Consider the following 18,834-nt stretch of genomic DNA (forward strand, 5'->3'; position numbering starts at 1 on the left):
GTCGTCTAATCAGCCAATGACATTTATCATGTATTATATTTGAAAATAGCTATTGCTCAGGTTACAGGGGTTGAGCCTGGTTGTTAAAGAGGACCTTTCACTACAATAAAAAATCTAAACTAAGCATGCAGACATGGAGAGCGGTGCCCGGGGATCTCCCTGCACTTACTACTATCCCTGGGCGCCGCTCCGTTCTCCTGGTATAGGCTCCGGTATCTTCATATTTTCAGCTCAACTGGGAGGAACCTGCCGTCGTCTCATTCTCCCAGGCTGTAGTGCTGGCCAATCGCAGCGCTCGGCTCATAGCCTGAGAGAGAAAAAAAACCTCTCCAGGCTATGAGCTGAGCGCTGCGATTGGCCAGCGCTACAGCCTGGGAGAATGAGACGACGGCAGGTTCCTCCCAGTTGAGCTGAAAATATGAAGATACCAGAGCCTATACCAGGAGAACGGAGCGGCGCCCAGGGATAGTAGTAAGTGCAGGGAGATCCCTGGGCGCCGCTCTCCATGTCTGCATGCCTAGTTTAGATTTTTTTTTATTGTAGTGAAAGGTCCTCTTTAAAGGGTTTCTACCACCAGAAATACTGTTATGTAGCTGACTGACATAGTGATGCGCCCATGTCAGCACTACATAACAGTATGTTTCTAACGTTAGTCCCTGCAGCCGTTTTTGTTAAAAAAAAGCACTTTTATTATATGCTAATGAGATTCTAGGTGCTGTGTGGGCGTAAAACAGCACCTAGAGGCTCCGTCCACTCACCCTGTATTCCGCCCAGGTCCAGTGTTGTGCCCGCCCCGCTCCTCTTGATTGATGCCACTGTTCCCTGCATCGTTGGCGAAATCCCGCGTCTGCGCCGTTCACTTCTGTCTTCGGCGCAGTGAGTGAATGATGCGATCCTGGTTCCGGATTCCTCACCGCTCCTGCGCCGACTACGTCACAGTGAGGAAGCCGGCATCAGGAGAGCGGCATTCACTCACTGCGCTTGCGCCGAAGACCGAAGTGAATGGTGCAGGATTTCGCCAACGATGCAGGGAACAGTGGCATCAATCAAGAGGAGCGGGGCGGGCACAACACTGGACCTGGACGGAATACAGGGGGAGTGGACGGAGCCTCTAGGTGCTGATTTTACGCCCACATAGCACCTAGAGGCTCATTAGCATATAATAAAAGTGCTTTTTTTAACAAAAACGGCAGCAGGGACTAATGTTAGAAACATACTGTTATGTAGTGCTGATATAGGCGCATCGCTATGTCAGTCAGCTACATAACAGTATGTCTGGTGATAGAAACCCTTTAAGTAATCCCCTATGCACTGGATGGAGTATATGTAACTGATTGCTGGGGGTCTGACCACTGGTAGCTTCACTGATCCTTAGAACGGGGTCCTGTACCCCCAATTTCATGGAGCCTGGTCAAGCATGCACCCTACTGCTCCATTCATTCTTTGAAATGGCTAAGTGCTGTACTCTGCTATTTCCAGCACTCCCACAGAGAATGAATGGAGTGACCAAGGTTCATGCTCGACCTGCCGCTACATCAAATGATGGCACCAGGACCCTGTTCTCAATATCGAACCCCCACCATTCGGTTATCCCCCATTCACACTCGAACGCTAATTGAAAACTTGGCACAACCCCTTTAAAGGGGTTGTGTCACTTCAGTTAATAGCATTTATTATAAAGAGAAAGTTCATAGAAACCACTTACTAATGTATTGTGATTGTCCATATTGCCTCCTTTGCTGGCTTGATTTACTTTTGTATCACAATATACACTGCTGATATCCATGGTTACGATCACCCTGAAATCCAGCAGTGGCCGTGCTTGCCCACTATACGAAAAAGTGCCGGCCTTTCTGGAGGCCGCGATCATAGGAGCGCACATAGGCTAGTGCTTTTCTCTATACTGTGCAAGCACGGCCACCACTGATTGATTTCAGGGTGGTCGTAACCATGGAAACAAGCAGTGTATAATAGGATGGAAAAATTTATCCAGCAGCAAAGATGGCAATATCACCATACATTAGTTAGTAAGTGGATTGTATTAGCCTTTATTATGTAGAGAAGGTTATTTGCTGAAGTAAGACAACCCCTTTAAGGCTGCGTTCACATCTACATTGTTATTTCCATTGTTCTGCTCTTTTATAGGAGCAGAACAATGAAAATATTGGCAGTTCCAGATCCATCACATGACTGATGCCAAGTGCGATCGGCAGACCTCTTGACTATAATGGAGTTAGCTGGGTTTCCATCGTAGTGCTGCATGCTGCACTATTTTAGCCAGGTTTTTATGAAATATCCAAAACGTATGTGACTAAAGCCTGATACTTTCATGTCGAGTGCTTATATTAATTTTAGTAACACACATTCCATGAATTATCGTACATAATATTTATTTTTTGTCTGGTATTTATTTATTTGTCTTTATTTTTGTTGTTTTACTTCTGACAGTAAGCTCAACGCCAAGTGTGAACTCAGCCTTATGGAGCAAACACTGTCATTTCTAGGGCTTGCATAAACTATGTGGTTACCTTAAGCCTCATTCACACAACAGTGTTTTGGTCAGTGATTTCCATTAGTGATTGTGAGCCAAAGAAATAAGGTATAAGGGAAAGACCTGCACCTATTCTGTGTTTGGAGCCGCACCTGGTTTTGGCTCAAAATCGCTGATGGAAATCACTGACCAAACACTGACTGTGTGGGTACTATGTTTGTTTATTCAGTGATATGGCGCACGGTCCCTGACCTGGAAAAAAAAAAAGACTCGCATTGAACATGGTGTCTGAGCTGAAGAGGTGGTCCCATCAGTGATGACAGCCTTCCCTCTATGACTGTGTATACAGAGATAGCGGTCAATCACTGATGGGACCTCCTGGACTTCAAAGCCCAGAAAGAGCACGAAATTAAGAGTAAATTGCAAGTTTTACTGAATCTTTTCCCACAACATTATATATAAACCTGCTCAGCTCCTCCTGCTCTATAACATGCACCCTGCAACTCAGACACCATGTTCAACCGAACATCTTCCCTTTAATAAATTGACTCCTGTTTCTATGCAATGTAATATGGTGGAAAGCAATTGTATTTCTTTACAGATTAGACCCCCAGGGAAAAATGGGAGGCAACGGGACCTGATGTCACATGATCATGTTGGGAGCACAGGTCCTGCTGCCTACAGTAAGGTGGGAGTGTTCCAGCCCGTGCACCTGGTTGAGGTTTGTTTTTTGTTTTGGCACTATACGCTAAGAGGGGCATTATATATTACTGGGATGCCACTCACAGGCTCAGTATTCAGAGTGAGGTGCATTTGATGTCCAGGGGGCAACATGGAAGACATTAGGTATACTAAGCGCACTGCAGAGTTAGGCCCCTTTCACACGGGCGAGTTTTCCGTGCGGGTGCGATCCGTGCGGCGAACGTATGGCACCCGCACTAAATCCTGACCCATTCATTTCTATGGGGCTGTGCACATGAGCGATGTTTTTAACACATCACTTGTGCGTTCAGTTGAAATCGCAGCATGCTCTATATTTTCCGATTTTGACGTGACGCAAGCCCCATAGAAGTGAATGGGGTGTGTGAAAATCGGATGGCATCCGCAAGCAAGTACGGATGCCGTGCGATTTGCACGCATGGTTGCTAGGAGACCATCGGGATGGAGACCCGATCATTATTATTTTCCCTTATAACATGGTTATAAGGGAAAATAATAGCATTCTGAATACAGAATGCATAGTAAACCAGCGCTAGAGGGGTTAAAAAAAAATAAAAAAAATTTTAACTCACCTTAGTCCACTTGCTCGCGAAGCTGGCATCTCCTTGTGTCTCCGCTGCTGATGAACAGGACCTGGGGTAAGCTGCTCCATTAAATAGAGCTTAAGGACCTTCGATGACGTCACTCCGGTCATCACATGGTCTTTTACCATGGTGAATCACCATGGTAAAAGATCATGTGACGTACCATGTGATGACCGGAGTGACGTCATCGAAGGTCCTTAACCTGTATTTAATGGAGCAGCTCACCCCAGGTCCTGTTCATCAGCAGCGGAGACACAAGGAGATGCCGGGCTTCGCGAGCAAGTGGACTAAGGTGAGTTAAATTATTTTTTTTTTTTTTAACCCCTCTAGCGCTGGTTTACTATGCATTCTGTATTCAGAATGCTATTATTTTCCCTTATAACCATGTTATAAGGGAAAATAATACAATCTTCAGAACATCAATCCCAAGCCCGAACTTCTATGAAGAAGTTCGGGTTTGGGTACCAAACATGCGTGATTTTTCTCACGCGAGTGCAACGCATGACAATGTTTTGCACTCGCACGGGAAAATCGCGCATTTTCCCGCAACGCACCCGGCTCTTATCCGGGCAAAAAAACTCACGCCCGTGTGAAAGAGGCCTTAGGGTTTAAAAAAACAAACAAAAAGCTTTCTCTTTTTAATGGCCATGAAAAACAGACAGTGTGTTTGTATTTAATGGACGCGTTTTTTTGTTGTTTAATTGTATCCTTATTGGAGAAAATGAGTGAGCGGATTAGCCTTTAACCTACTGTTTTATTTGACAAACTAATGATGGTGAATAGCAAGAGAGAGCCTGCAAGGGCAGGTCCCATGATCCAACTCCTGTAGAGCACACCTTCTTTTCCTGAATTTTACCACATTTCCATTGAATCAGTCGCCTTGACTCTTTTGGAGCCCTGATGGTTGCCTTTGGGTGAAGGCTGTCACATGCTAAGAGCAAATTTCTAATGGTGGCCCCTGTGAACAAATCTGGTTGTAGTTTCCAATCACTTACACCAATGTGTGTAAAAATCCCAACTCCACTTCCGAGTGTATCAATGTGAACTTAACCATACAGTGCTATGAAACAGTACTTGCCGCTCACCTGAATTCTTTTATTTTTGCTAATTTGTCACATTTACATGTTTAAGATCATCCAACTAATTTTTATATAAGACAAAGACATCATGAATAAACACAAAATGTAGCTTGTAAATCATCCCATTTATTTAGATTTATTCAAAACCTGTATCAATCACATGAAAAAAGTATTTTTCGAGAGAGTGAACTGCCCTGTTTAAAGGGTTTTGTGCGGTACATTGATTCCCACAGACCCATCTCACACACCTCTAAGAGAAAGGCCTCATGCACACGACCGTTTTTCGGTTCCGCATCCGAGCCGCAGTTTTTTGCGCCCTGGGTGCGGACCCATTCACTTTAATGGGGCCGCAAAAGATGCAGACAGCACACCGCGTGCTGTCCGCATCCTTTGCTCTGTTCCGTGGCCACACAAAAAATAAATAGCATGTCCTATTCTTGTCTATTTTGCGGACAAAAATAGGCATTTCTACAATGGGCCTTCCATTCCGCAAATTGCGGAAGGCACACGGGTGGCCTCCGTTTTTTGCGGATCTGCAGTTTGCGGACCGCAAAAAACGGAACGGTCGTGTCCATGTAGCCAAAGTCTTTAATGTACCTACCTTTCAGAAGCTCCGTGGATTGGCTTCTAAAGATTCATATTATTATTAAATTCAAAAAATGCAGATTCTGTTAACATCACATCCTTTACCATCTTTCTGGCCTTGGCCATGAATGGAGACAGAACTATTCCTCTCTGTGGCACATGCACATCCTCCTAAATCCACCATATCCGTGAATATGTCAGGTAGAGGAATAGTCAAACTAAGATGGGCGGGTTCTCAGACGTGCTCTGCCCATGCACCTCATTTACATACAGAAAGGTACTTTTCAAAATTAAGTATCTCTAAAACAGGATTGTCATCGGGGGCATGCTTGATTTCAGTATAACGAGCCCTGCAGCACCATGCCATTAGTATAATATGCCAAATGTTTCTGACAGGTTCCTTTTAAAGAGTAACCACGCTTTCCAAAAACTGTTGATACGTCATTGGACACATCAAATGTTTTGATCAGTGGGGGCATGAATGATGAACCCCCCCTGCACAATGATGAATTAAACAGAGAGAAGCGCTCAGCAGACCATGGCATCACATGAAACAAAAAAGGAGAGCACATTGTAAAAAGGACCATTAGGTGACAGGCCAAAGGATACGGGATATACCCGCTTACCTTGAATGGTTATGCACAGGGCATAACACCTTGATGGGCAGAATAGAGGAGCGTCCCTGGCTGCTGCTTGCTGTCCTTGCCAGGCTCTGAAGGGAAAGGCCATATAAACAACAGGATGCACAGGAAAAAAAGTTAGGACACCAATGTGGCGTTTCTTGAAGAAAACACTTCTGGAACTTGCACTTGACATTCTTCATTCTGCAGATACAGCACGTTTTGGAATCGAACCAGTTCCTTCATCGTGTAATTCACACCATGCACAGTGGCTGCAACGTGTGTGTTGTGTATTACCTCTACTCCTCCTGAGGAAGCTGGCGCGAAACACGTGTCGGGGTCTCTAGGAGGTGCCACTAGCCGGGTCTGTAAATCATGCTTTTTTTTTATCTAGGTGGGGAAGCCACATGGTTTGTATTTATTTAAACTTGTTTTTCCATCCCACCTTTTCCATTACTTGCAATGCTATAACTTGATATCCCGACGTATTGTTAAACTCCTATAAACACACCAGCGGTAATGTTCATACAAAATCTTTATTAAACATATATGCATACTGACAACATGAATAAATAATACATGATAAAAGCTCAGTAGGGAAATACAGAAGAGTGGATGAAATCCCCCCAAGACCAGTACATATATCAATAGATCATGCTTGTATCAAATTGGCACTGCCTGTATAGTGCACAGGACACTGTATAAATCAAAATAAGATATTGAATGTGCTCAAATATGGGGCCGCCCCCCTACCAGGTTCAGTATTGATATGTACTTTATATGCCGTTATTGGTGTCACTGGGTTTACGCTGTTTTGTGCATAGTGGTATGCTCATCCGTCATCTCAATCCACCCAGGTTTGGCTAATGCAACTTGTGGTGAGGTTGTGCACTCATCGAGTTGACTGATATTTGAGCACATTCAATATCTTATTTTGATTTATACAGTGTCCTGTGCACTATACAGGCAGTGGCAATTTGATATAAGCATGATCTATTGATATATGTAGTGGTCTTGGGGGGATTTCATCCACACTCTTCTGTATTTCCCTACTGAGTTTTTATCATGTATTATTTATTCATGTTGTCAGTATGCATATATGTTTAATAAAGATTTTGTATGAACATTACCGCTGGTGTGTTGTGCAATTATAGGAGTTTAATATTTTGTGGCCGTGCGGTATATATGGTGGCTGTTTCAGCTCTCTTTTTGTTATATTACTAATCCCGACGTATTGTGTGCACTCTCCATGTGGTTGTGTCTGTCTTTGCCAATTTATGCATCTATTTATTTGTTTTATCGATTTCAATAAAGATACAATATTTATATACATTTTTGTATTATATCTGTGTATATGCTAAGTGTCTGGGTTTGTCCCATCAAGGAGCTATTCATTTTTGACACTTGCGTTCTATTTGTGTTTGTACAGTCACATTCCGATTTTGCGTTTTATTGCTCATTGGTATCTCCTATTACCTGACAAAGTAAAAGGTCCCGTTCCAAACCGCATTGTATGCTGCGCAATAAAGAATCTCAAGCACAAGTTCCAGAAGAAGTGTTTTCAATTTAGGGTGACATGATATGCTGTCACATGTGCCTAATGGAAGTATATATATGGTAGCACCATTGTTCGTGCAGACATCATCCAACAAATAAGCTCACAGCAACTAAAAGGACAGCAGACCTGCAGCGCGTGGACGGGATTTGTTCAGATCTCATCCACATGGCTAGTACTTTAATCTGCTGTGGATTTTCTGTGTACAATTCCATACAAAATATCCACCACATTTCCAGTACCTGTGGACTTTACATCTAAGGGATAAATTAGTAGTTTTGTTGATGCTGTAATAAATAATGATAATTACACTTACCGGTAATTGGATTTTTCCAGAACCCATCACAGCACCATACAGCAAGAGATGGATCCAGCCACACAATTGGACAGGAAGCCTCAGAGCAATTAAAGAGGGAACACCCACTGCTTTCCTCAGTGTTGATTCCAGAGTAGATCACTAAGGGCTGTACAAATAGAATTCCTATTACTTCATTCTTCCTTTCTTTTTTTTTTCTTTTACTTGAAAGACAGAAACAATTCTCATCAACCATACCATAAGCACCAGGAAGGGAATTAGAGGGGTGCTATCATGGGTTCTGGAAAATCTAATTACCGGTAAGTGTAATTATAATTTTTCCCTTGACCCATGACAGCACCATAGAGAGACCGAATAGCAGAGAGATAAAAACACCCCTCAGACGGGACCGTGCTTGAAAAGTAATCTAAACTTAGAAGACCCAGATGGAAGCATAGGGAACCCAAAGGCTAACAAGATGTCCGAACTAAAAAAAAGTCGGATCAATAAACATCCCAAAACCCTAGGAAATTTTTATACTAGACATTATACTTAAAGCCCAGCATAGTCTTATAAAAGAAATCTCATATGGGTTTATCAAGTGTTTATCAAAATAATCATAACAGATCTAACAAAACATATTAAAGTACTTATCTTGATACAGAATAATCAAACTGAAGATGATTGCTGAACACCGATTCCTTTGGTGCAGAATATATTGCGAGACAGATGCTTTGATCCAAGATCCACTAGAGGCCCTTTGTTACATTTACCAGAAGAACTTCAGACATCAAAATCTCCAAATTTCCTCGCAATCTGGCATCCATGATGGAACCCTACCGTGGCATCCATCCTCTGGAGGAGCTCATGGATCTGCCGCGAGAGGTCCAAAGAGCCCCTTGGGCCCTTCAGACCTCCTAGGGTCCCCACTGCCGGAACTACCGTAGCAGAGAGGCCCCTGGCAGATAACCACCGATCCTGGGAAGTTCTAGATCGGCAGCAAGTATTTATAAGGTTTTGCTGGTGCGCCATACCTCCTGTAGGCCATCCAGACTAAATGTTCCTGCCCATCTTCTTACTCTTAACCAGGAGCCATATAGGGCTTTGTTGGTACATCATATATCCTGTAGGCCATCCAAACAATATGGTCCAGCCCATATTCTCACTCTCCACCAGGAGCATTATAGGGCTTTGTTGGAGTGCTATGCTTATTGTAGACCATTAAACTACAAATTGACAGACATAGCCACCCTGCATGCATGGCCACCAAGGTAGACCACCACTGAGACATGGCAAAACCTCAGGCACAGCTGGTCACATAGACACCCACTCAGAGGCAGACACGGCCGCTGAAGCCGCCAGCCATGCAGATACGGCCGCAGAAGTTGCCAGCCATGCAGACACGGCCGCAGAAGCTGCCAGCCAATCAAACACAAATGCACTAGATAAGCCCAGCAGCAGAAGCAGACAGCTACAATGCAAGGCTGCAGGAGCAGTCATCCCAGCAAGCATAAACACAGAAGCAATCAGCTCCATAAGCACATGAGGCCATCCAGGGATTTACTAAAAGTCAGTCAGCCAGGAAAGCCAGTCAGGCACAGACTCAAAGGCAGCCAGCCAGCCAGACACAGACTCAAAGTCAGTCAGACAGACACAGACTCAAAGGCAGCCAGACAGACACAGACTCAAAGGCAGCCAGACAGACACAGACTAAAAGGCAGCCAGCCAGACAGGCATAGTCTCGCAGACATTTAGCCGACTAGGTATAGACGCTACATGCTGTTCAGTCAACCAGGAATAGAAACATAGAATGTGTCGGCAGATAAGAACCATTTGGCCCATCTAGTCTACCCAATATACTGAATACTTGAATACTATGAATAGCCCCTGGCCCTATCTTATATGAAGCATGGCCTTATGCCTATCCCATGCATGCTTAAACTCCTTCACTGTATTTGCAGCTACCACTTCTGCAGGAAGGCTATTCCATGCATCCACTACTCTCTCGGTAAAGTAATACTTCCTGATATTACTTCCAAACCTTTGCCCCTCTAATTTAAAAAGGTTCGTTCTCCCATTATTGCCTCCGGTATCTTTACAGTTAGGCTCCACCCAGGGGAACCTGCCGTCGGCTCATTCTCCCATGCTGCAGCGCTGGCCAATCGCAGCGCTCAGCTCATAGCCTCTCAGGCTATGAGCTGAGCGCTGTGATTGGCCAGCGCTGCAGCATGGGAGAAGGAGGCGCCGGCAGGTTCCCCTGGGTGGAGCCTAACTGTAAAGATACCGGAGGCAATAACGGGAGAACGGAGCGGCGCCCAGGTATAACAGTAAGTGCAGGGGGGTCCCTGGGTGCCGCTCTACATGTCTGTATAGTTAGTTTAGATGTTTAATTCTGGTGAAAGGTCCTCTTTCAGCCAGACAGGCATCAGAATTCAGCCAAACCAACATAAAATCAGTAGAGTCAGTGCAGTATAGTCCAGGAGGCTAGTTAGTGCAGTCTAGCCTGCCTGAGTTTCCTGAGCAAAAGTAAGCTCAGAAGTTGCATCCATGGGAAGAGTTTGCCTCCTGAAGTTCCCTTACAAGTACAGTGCAGAGCCAAGTTTATTTCCAGCCAAATAGAGAGCCGAAGGGCAGAAGGATATTCTACAGCAAGGATACATATACCAGAGGAAAGTTTCCCTACCCAAGGATAAAGCCAGCAATAGGGCATACGGGCCTTGGAGAAAGCCAGACAGGAACTGAGGAAAAATACAGCCTGATCTGTAAGTGTTATTCCCTCTGAGTATCTTGCAAGGACTTTGCCTGCCGTTTTATATAAAGCCTGCCTGTCACAACCTTTTACATGTGGAACTGACTAAAGACTGTAAATAGTTTAACTATTCAGTAAAAGGAAGTTTTGGTTCACTGCAACTTGTGTTCCTCAGTTATTACTACAATAAATCGGTGTGCCACCGTTACCGGCACTGGCGTCACAAACTTAAAGGGATCTTGCCACCGGCACAGTAAACCTGCAACACCCAGGGCACCTCACCTACCACAGGGCTTGGTCCCTATACATAGAGAGTGCCCCAGAGGATCCATGTGCCAGCCTCTCCATCACTGCTGTACGCCTGCCCAGGGTATATAAAAAACTGTGAGTACCAAAAACACCCTTGGTTAGTAACTACCCCTGTGACCTCAACATCTCTCACCCTGCAGGGCTGCGTACTGCACATACAGCCAGGAAGGCCTGAAGTTAGTCATCCAGTCCCCATAGCTAAGAGGCAGCCAACCAAGCCCTAAAGCCAAGAGGCAGCCAACCAGGCACTGAAGCCATGAGGCAACCAGGCCCTGAAGCCATGAGGCAGTGAATCAGATTCGTACCAACCACATAACACAAATATTCGCTGTATCACCTAAATTCAATCCATCATAAGCTGTTCCTTGTTTCACAGCCCTGGAGGCTGCATGCTCCAGGCTCATCTGTCCGGAGGACAGGAAACCATACTGAGGGAGGAATGGGTGTTCCCTTTTTGATTGCTCTGAGGCTTCCTGTCCAATTGTGGGGGCAGATCCATCTCTCTCTCTATGGTGCTGTCATGGGTGAAGGGAAAAATACTAATATATTTAAAAAGAACTCTAAACCTGAAACTGAACGATAAAGGAAACAGACTCAGATATCAGCATGATAGATTTTCGGCAGGTTCCTGTGACAGTCTTGTAAAAGTCTTGCAGACAACACAGGCATCAGAATTCAGCCAAGCCAACATAAAATCAAAGGCATACAGCCAGGAAGGCCTGAAGTTTGTCATCCAGTCCCCATAGCCAATAGGCAGCCAACCAAGCCCTAAAGCCAAGACGCAGCCAACCAGGCACTGAAGCCATGAGGCAGCCAAACAGGCCCTGAAGCCATGAGGCAGCCAACCAGGCCCTGAAGCCATGAGGCAGCCAACCAGGCCCTGAAGCCATGAGGCAGCCAACCAGGCCCTGAAGCCATGAGGCAGCCAACCAGGCCCTGAAGCCATGAGGCAGCCAAACAGGCCCTTAAGCCATGAGGCAATCAAGCATGCCCTGAAGCCATGAGGCAGCCAACCAGGCCCTGAAGCCATGAGGCAGTGAACCAGATTTGTACCAACCACATAACACAAATATTCGCTGTATCACCTAAATTCAATCCATCATAAGGTGTTCCTTGTTTCACAGCCCTGGAGGCTGCATGCTCCAGGCTCCTCTGTCCGGAGGACAGGAAACCATACTGAGGGAGGAATGGGTGTTCCCTTTTTGATTGCTCTGAGGCTTCCTGTCCAATTGTGGGGGCAGATCCATCTCTCTCTCTCTATGGTGCTGTCATGGGTGAAGGGAAAAATACTAATATATTTAAAAAGAACTCTAAACCTGAAACTGAACGATAAAGGAAACAGACTCAGATATCAGCATGATAGATTTTCGGCAGGTTCCTGTGACAGTCTTGTAAAAGTCTTGCAGACAACACAGGCATCAGAATTCAGCCAAGCCAACATAAAATCAAAGGCATACAGCCAGGAAGGCCTGAAGTTTGTCATCCAGTCCCCATAGCCAATAGGCAGCCAACCAAGCCCTAAAGCCAAGACGCAGCCAACCAGGCACTGAAGCCATGAGGCAGCCAAACAGGCCCGGAAGCCATGAGGCAGCCAACCAGGCCCTGAAGCCATGAGGCAGCCAACCAGGCCCTGAAGCCATGAGGCAGCCAAACAGGCCCTTAAGCCATGAGGCAATCAAGCATGCCCTGAAGCCATGAGGCAGCCAACCAGGCCCTGAAGCCATGAGGCAGTGAACCAGATTTGTACCAACCACATAACACAAATATTCGCTGTATCGCCTAAATTCAATCCATCATAAGGTGTTCCTTGTTTCACAGCCCTGGAGGCTGCATGCTCCAGGCTCCTCTGTCCAGAGGACAGGAAACCATACTGAGGGAGGAAGAGGGTGTTACCTTTTTGATTGTTGACCAATTGTGGGGGCGGATCCATCCATCTCTCTCTCTCTCTCTATGGTGCTGTCATGGGTGAAGGGAAAAATACTAATATATTTAAAAAGAACTCTAAATCTGGAACTGAACGATAAAGGAAACAGACTCAGACATCAGCATGATAGATTTTCGGCAGGTTCCTGTGACAGTCTTGTAAAAATCTTGCAGACAACACAGGAGTTAAAGGGGTTGTGCAGGGGTTTTATATTGAGTACTTATCCTCAGGATAAGTCATCAATATCTGATCTGCAGGGTTCCGACACCCAGCACCCTCACCGATCAGCTGTTTGAAGAGGTGGGTTCCATGCGAGCACTAATTCCTCTTCATTACACTGCCCATCATCTCCCTTGCGGCAGCAGCGTAGTGTAATTACAAGTACTTGCTCCCTTCAAGTGAATGAAACAAGTAATTGTTTACACTGCACTTCTGAGATGACGGACAGCAAATTAAAGCGGAAGCAGCAGTCGCAAGGAGCGCCGCCTCCTCTTCAAACAGCTGATCGTGGGGGTGTCAGGTGTCGGACTGAGGATATGTCATCAATAAAAAAAACCCGCACAATCCCTTTAAGCTTTTAGTTTTGGGAACAGCTAAGGGAGAGGGACTAATTGATCTGTTTGTTCTGCTATAAACAGGGCGGAGGAGAGAGGGCTTCTTCTCCAGCCAGGTGTTTTACAGCCAGACCAAAGACCGTGAGGAGGACATGGCTGAAATTCAGGATTACATACAAAAGATTTCTTTATATGTTGTATTTATCAGTTATAACTGTTATATGACATAAAATAGGATCAAAGAAAAGGAGATTACTGGTAACATTTTGAAAAGTTAGAATATTGTGCAAAAGTTCATTTATTTCAGTAATGCAACTTAAAAGGTGAAACTACCATATGAGATAGACTCATTACATGCAAAGCGAGATATTTCAAGCCTTTATTTGTTATAATTTGGATGATTATGGCTTACAGCTTATGAAAAACCCCAATTCACAATCTCAGAAAATTAGAATATTACATGAAATCAATAAAAAAAAAAAGGATGTTAAATAGAAAAACGTAGGACTTCTGAAAAGTATAACCATGCATATGTACTCAGTACTTGGTATGGGCACCTCAATGCGGTGTGGCATGGATGCCATCAGCCTATGGCACTGCTGAGGTGTTATGGAAGACCAGGATGCTTCAATAGTAGCCTTCAGCTCTTCTGCATTGTTCGCTCTCAAGTCTCTCATCTTACTTTTGGCAATGCCCCAGAGATTCTCTATGGGGTTCAGGTCAGGAGAATTTGCTGACCAACCAAGCACAGTGATCCCATGGTCATTGAACACGGTTTTGGTACTTTTTGCAGTGTAGGTAGGTGCCAAGTCCTGCTGGAAAATAAAGTCACCATCTCCATAAAGCTCGTCTGCGGAAGGAAGCATGAAGTGCTCCAAAATCTCCTTGTAGACGGCTGCGTTTACTCTGGACTTAATGAAGCACAGTGGACCAACACCAGCAGATGACATGGCTCCCCAAATCAACACAGACTGTGGAAACTTCACACTGGAATTCTTTCACATTTATTTTTATTAATCAGCAAAATAATACATTGAAACTGACATTAACTGTACAATTCGCAAGAATTAAGAATACAATTATATATTCAAACAGAGTGTAACATGTTTGACCTCTCTATACATAATATAAAGCTTCCTTTCCAGGGAGGATGAAGGTCAAGGCACAATATATGGTTACATGGTATTTGGTAGGTATATCTATTCTGCAATAGTTTACAATAGACAAATAATAAATAAGGAAACAAGAAGTAAAGGAGTGTAGATGGGGGGGGGGGGGGGGCATAGGCTCCTAGTCTGTTGTGCTGGTCCAGTACAGAAGTGAGCATGTGCCCAATTTGTGATTCCCCTTCTGCGTCTCCATGTTCTATAAGTACTCAGAAAGTCATGTATATGTTAGTAAGTTGCTACCCAGACAAGGACATGACATCTATGTTTTGCCTTGGCCTATTACTCGATATTGTTTCCAAGGTCCCCAAAGATTCATGTATCTATGATGATTCCTATCTTCCCATCCAGCCAGTTCTTCAAGGCGACATATGTGATCTACCTTGTCAACCCATTGGGCCAAGTCGGGGGTCTTTACTAAGCCATTTAAGTGGGATCAGCAACCTGGCTGCCTGGAGAAGATGGGTGGCCAGGTCATTCTTAGCTGGGCGCCATGTATTTGGTAGCCACAACAACAGCGACTCCGGTGTAAGCTTAATATTATTTGAAGTGATTAAGTTAATTTCTTTCTGTACCTCCTCCCAATACCCTGAGATCTTCGGGCAAGACCAAAATATGTGACTTAGTGTACCCTCTTTTTCCCCATATCTCCAGCACAGATCCATGTTTTGTAGGCCTAATAGATTAGTTAAGAGGGAGTTATACAGGATTAAGATCAGTTTGCGAGGTAATCTATCACCAAGGAGCAATTTTTCAAACCATGTATGTTCTCCTAATGCTATCTTCTTCTGCTTTAGTGCCCTACAAGTCATCAATACCTCTGCCCTATCTAGAAAGTTTATGCTAAAGGTAGATAATAGTTTGGGTTTGGGGACCCCCTCAACATCCGCCAGGTCCTCCAAAAAGGTTGCCAATGAAAGGCCTTTAAACTTGCTCCAAATTGGAGACGGTTGTTTAACTGTTGGGCGATTGAGAAACGGGATCAGCTGAGCCGGAAAAAGAGGTGATAGGGAATGAATAATGTCAAGCGCTCCCATAACGCTTTACTGACATACTCCCTTTGAGAAGAGGGTTACTTGTTGGTGTAGCTACTCCCAGTCCCCACAAGCCCGCCAGCCGCTCCAGACTCAGTGCGCACCGCTCAAGTTAAGTACCCAGCACCTGACTAGATGCCGCATTAAGTTGGAGCCATCTTTTTAGGTGTACCACTCTGTAATATGTCAGGGGGTCAGGGAGACCCAGACCTTCATGCTCCTTTCGTAATACAAGTCTACTATATGCCAGACGTGCTTTCTTTCCATTCCATAAAAAGGAAGAGAAGGTGGATTTACTTTGTCTAAAGAAGTGCATTGGTATATAGATTGACAACATTTGTAAGGCATAGAGTAGTTTGAGCATTATAAAAGCTTTGAGCAGATTTTTGCGCCCCATCCAGGAGACGAAAGGGAATCTGGAGAGACTTCAAGTGTGATTGTATCTCCTTTAGCAGAAGTGGGTAATTGATCTGGTAAATCTTTGATGGGTCTGAGGGTATCTTGATGCCCAGGTAAGTGAGGTGAGAAGATTGCCACTTGAAGTGAGTAGTCAGTTTTAGTTTGGACACTGCAGAAGTCGGGGCTGTTATGTTAAGGGCCTCAGATTTAGTATGATTAATTTTAAAGTTGGAGAGTGTTCCGAATCTCTCAAAGAGATCAAATAAGTGAGTGAAGGCCCCCAAAGGATTGGCGATAAAGATGAGTAAATCATCCGCAAAGGCCTCCGTAGAATAAGCGGGTACTTGACTAGGTAATGGGAGTCCCTGGTTATGTGGGTGCTCCATGATAGCTTTAAAGGGCTTCTGTCACCCCACTAAACAGTTTTTTTTGTTTGTTTTGTTTTTGTGTACTTATAACCCCTATACTGCGATTTATCCATACATAATATGATTAATCATTTTGGTTCAGTAGATTTTGCTAAAAACATACTTTTATAATATGTAAATTACCTGTCTACCAGCAAGTAGGGCGGCTACTTGCTGGTAGCAGCTGCATCCTCCTATCATAATGACGCCCCCTCTGCATGTTGATTGACAGGGCCAGCGAACAGGATCGTTCTCTGCCGGCCCTACCTGTTTGCATTCAAAATCTGCACAATGATTTCATTTTTAAAACAAAAAAACATGTTTTAGTGTTTCCATTGTCTGAGAGCCATAGTTTTTTCAGTTTTTGGGTGATTATCTTGGGTAGGGTATGATTTTTGTGGGATGAGATGACTGTTTGATTGGCACTATTTTGGGGTGCATATGACCTTTTGATCGCTTGCTATTACACTTTTTGTGATGTAAGTTGAAAAAAATGGTTTATTTAGCACAGTTTTTATTTTTATGGTGTTCATCTGAGGGGTTAGGTCATGTGATATTTTTATAGAGTCGGTCGATATGGACGCGGTGATACCTAATATGTATACTTTTTTATGTAAGTTTTACACAATAACAGCTTTTTAAAAACAAAAAAAAATGATGTTTTAGTGTCTCCATATTCTGAACCATATTTTTTTTAATTTTTTGGGCAGTTTTCTCAGGTAGGGGCTAATTTTTTGCAGGATGAGGTGATGGTTAGATTGGTACTATTTTGGTGGGCATATGCCTTTTTGATCGCTTGCTGTTTTACTTTTTGTGATGTAAGGTGACAAAAAAATTGTTTATTTAGCACAGTTTTTATTTTTTATTATATATGGTGTTCATCTGAGGGGTTAGGTCATGTGATATGTTTATAGAGTCGGTCGATACGGATGCAGCGATACCTAATATGTCTACTTTCCCCCCCCCCCCCTATTTTTACCAATTTTTACCAATTTTTTGTAACTTTATTTGGGGAAAATTACGTTTTTGTTTATTTTACTTGAAACTTTTAATTTTTGGGGGGGAAAACTTTATTTTTTTTAACTTTTTTCACTTTTTTTTGTCCCACTTTGGGACTTTAACTTTTGGGGGTCTAATCCTTTATAATGCATTTCAATACTTCTGTTTTGGAATGCATTGGCTGTATGAGTAATACAGTGAGTATTACTCATAAAGCTTCCGGCCTGTGAGATCCAGGGGGCTGTATCTCACAGGCACGTCACAGGAAGGCAGCGGCGATGCCTCAGGAAGGCATCACGCTGCCTTCCATGCCATCGGGTCCCCCCTACAGCCCCATGGGGACCCGATGGCATCACCGCCCGCCGCACCATAAAAAGCCGCAAACCGCAGGTCTGAATTGATCGCCGACACAGGGGGGGTCACAGGATTTCCCCCCCCCCCCCCCGCACATTTAGCCAAGGTGCCTGCTCAACGATTTGAGCAGGCACCTTGTTCCGATCACCGCCTGTCGGTGATCGAAATACACATGACGTACTGGTACGTCATGTGTCCTAGAGAGGTTAAACAAACATTTATAAGCATTCTACGCATATGGACTAGAGATAAGCCACATGGAGGAGGGAGGGCGGAAGGAGGAGGGGAAGGGATGGTTGTAAAGAAAAATAAAACAAGATGAAAATATACATGTAGTAGGTGCATAAACTTGTGGTGGCATGGTGAGCCCCCTGCTTATTATCTTGATCACTAACTGAATGAGAATTGTGAGGTACATTAGAGGACATGACTCAGGAGGGGTGCTTCTTAGGGCTGGATGATGTCTTCTTCCCCACTAGAGACCAGGTTCCAGGTCCAGTAAGGCAGGGAGGGAATCTTGCTGTGCATTCACTGACAGCCACGATGGAATGTCCAGCGGAGAAATCTGCAGGATGGTCCACGCAGTCGGGAGGTCTGCTGGCGTATTTCTTCCCAATTTTAGTGAACGCGAGGCGAAAAGCCACCTAAAAGCGACATGGTTGGCTTTTTCAAGTGATCTGTTAATGGACGTAGCAGCCGTCTTTTATACAAAGTCAAGGGGGCTATGTCTTGGAATAAAAGAATGCGCTCACCCTCGAATTGCAGGCCTTCTTTTCCTCTGGCTGCTTTCAGCAGCGCTGCAGTATCTAAGTAGCTGAGGAGGCCACATACTATGTCTCGTGGGGGCTCATTTTGCTTTGGCGCCGGCTTCAGCAAGCGTGAATACGTTCTACCACTATCTTTGTTGCCCTCTCCTCTCCCAACAGGCTAGTAAATATGGTTGTTGCAGCATCTGGTAGTTGGTCATACGTTGTTTCAGGAACACCACGGATCCGAATGCTTTTTTCTGT

Source organism: Bufo gargarizans, chromosome 2 (assembly GCF_014858855.1).
Source record: "Bufo gargarizans isolate SCDJY-AF-19 chromosome 2, ASM1485885v1, whole genome shotgun sequence".
NCBI lineage: Eukaryota > Metazoa > Chordata > Amphibia > Anura > Bufonidae > Bufo > Bufo gargarizans.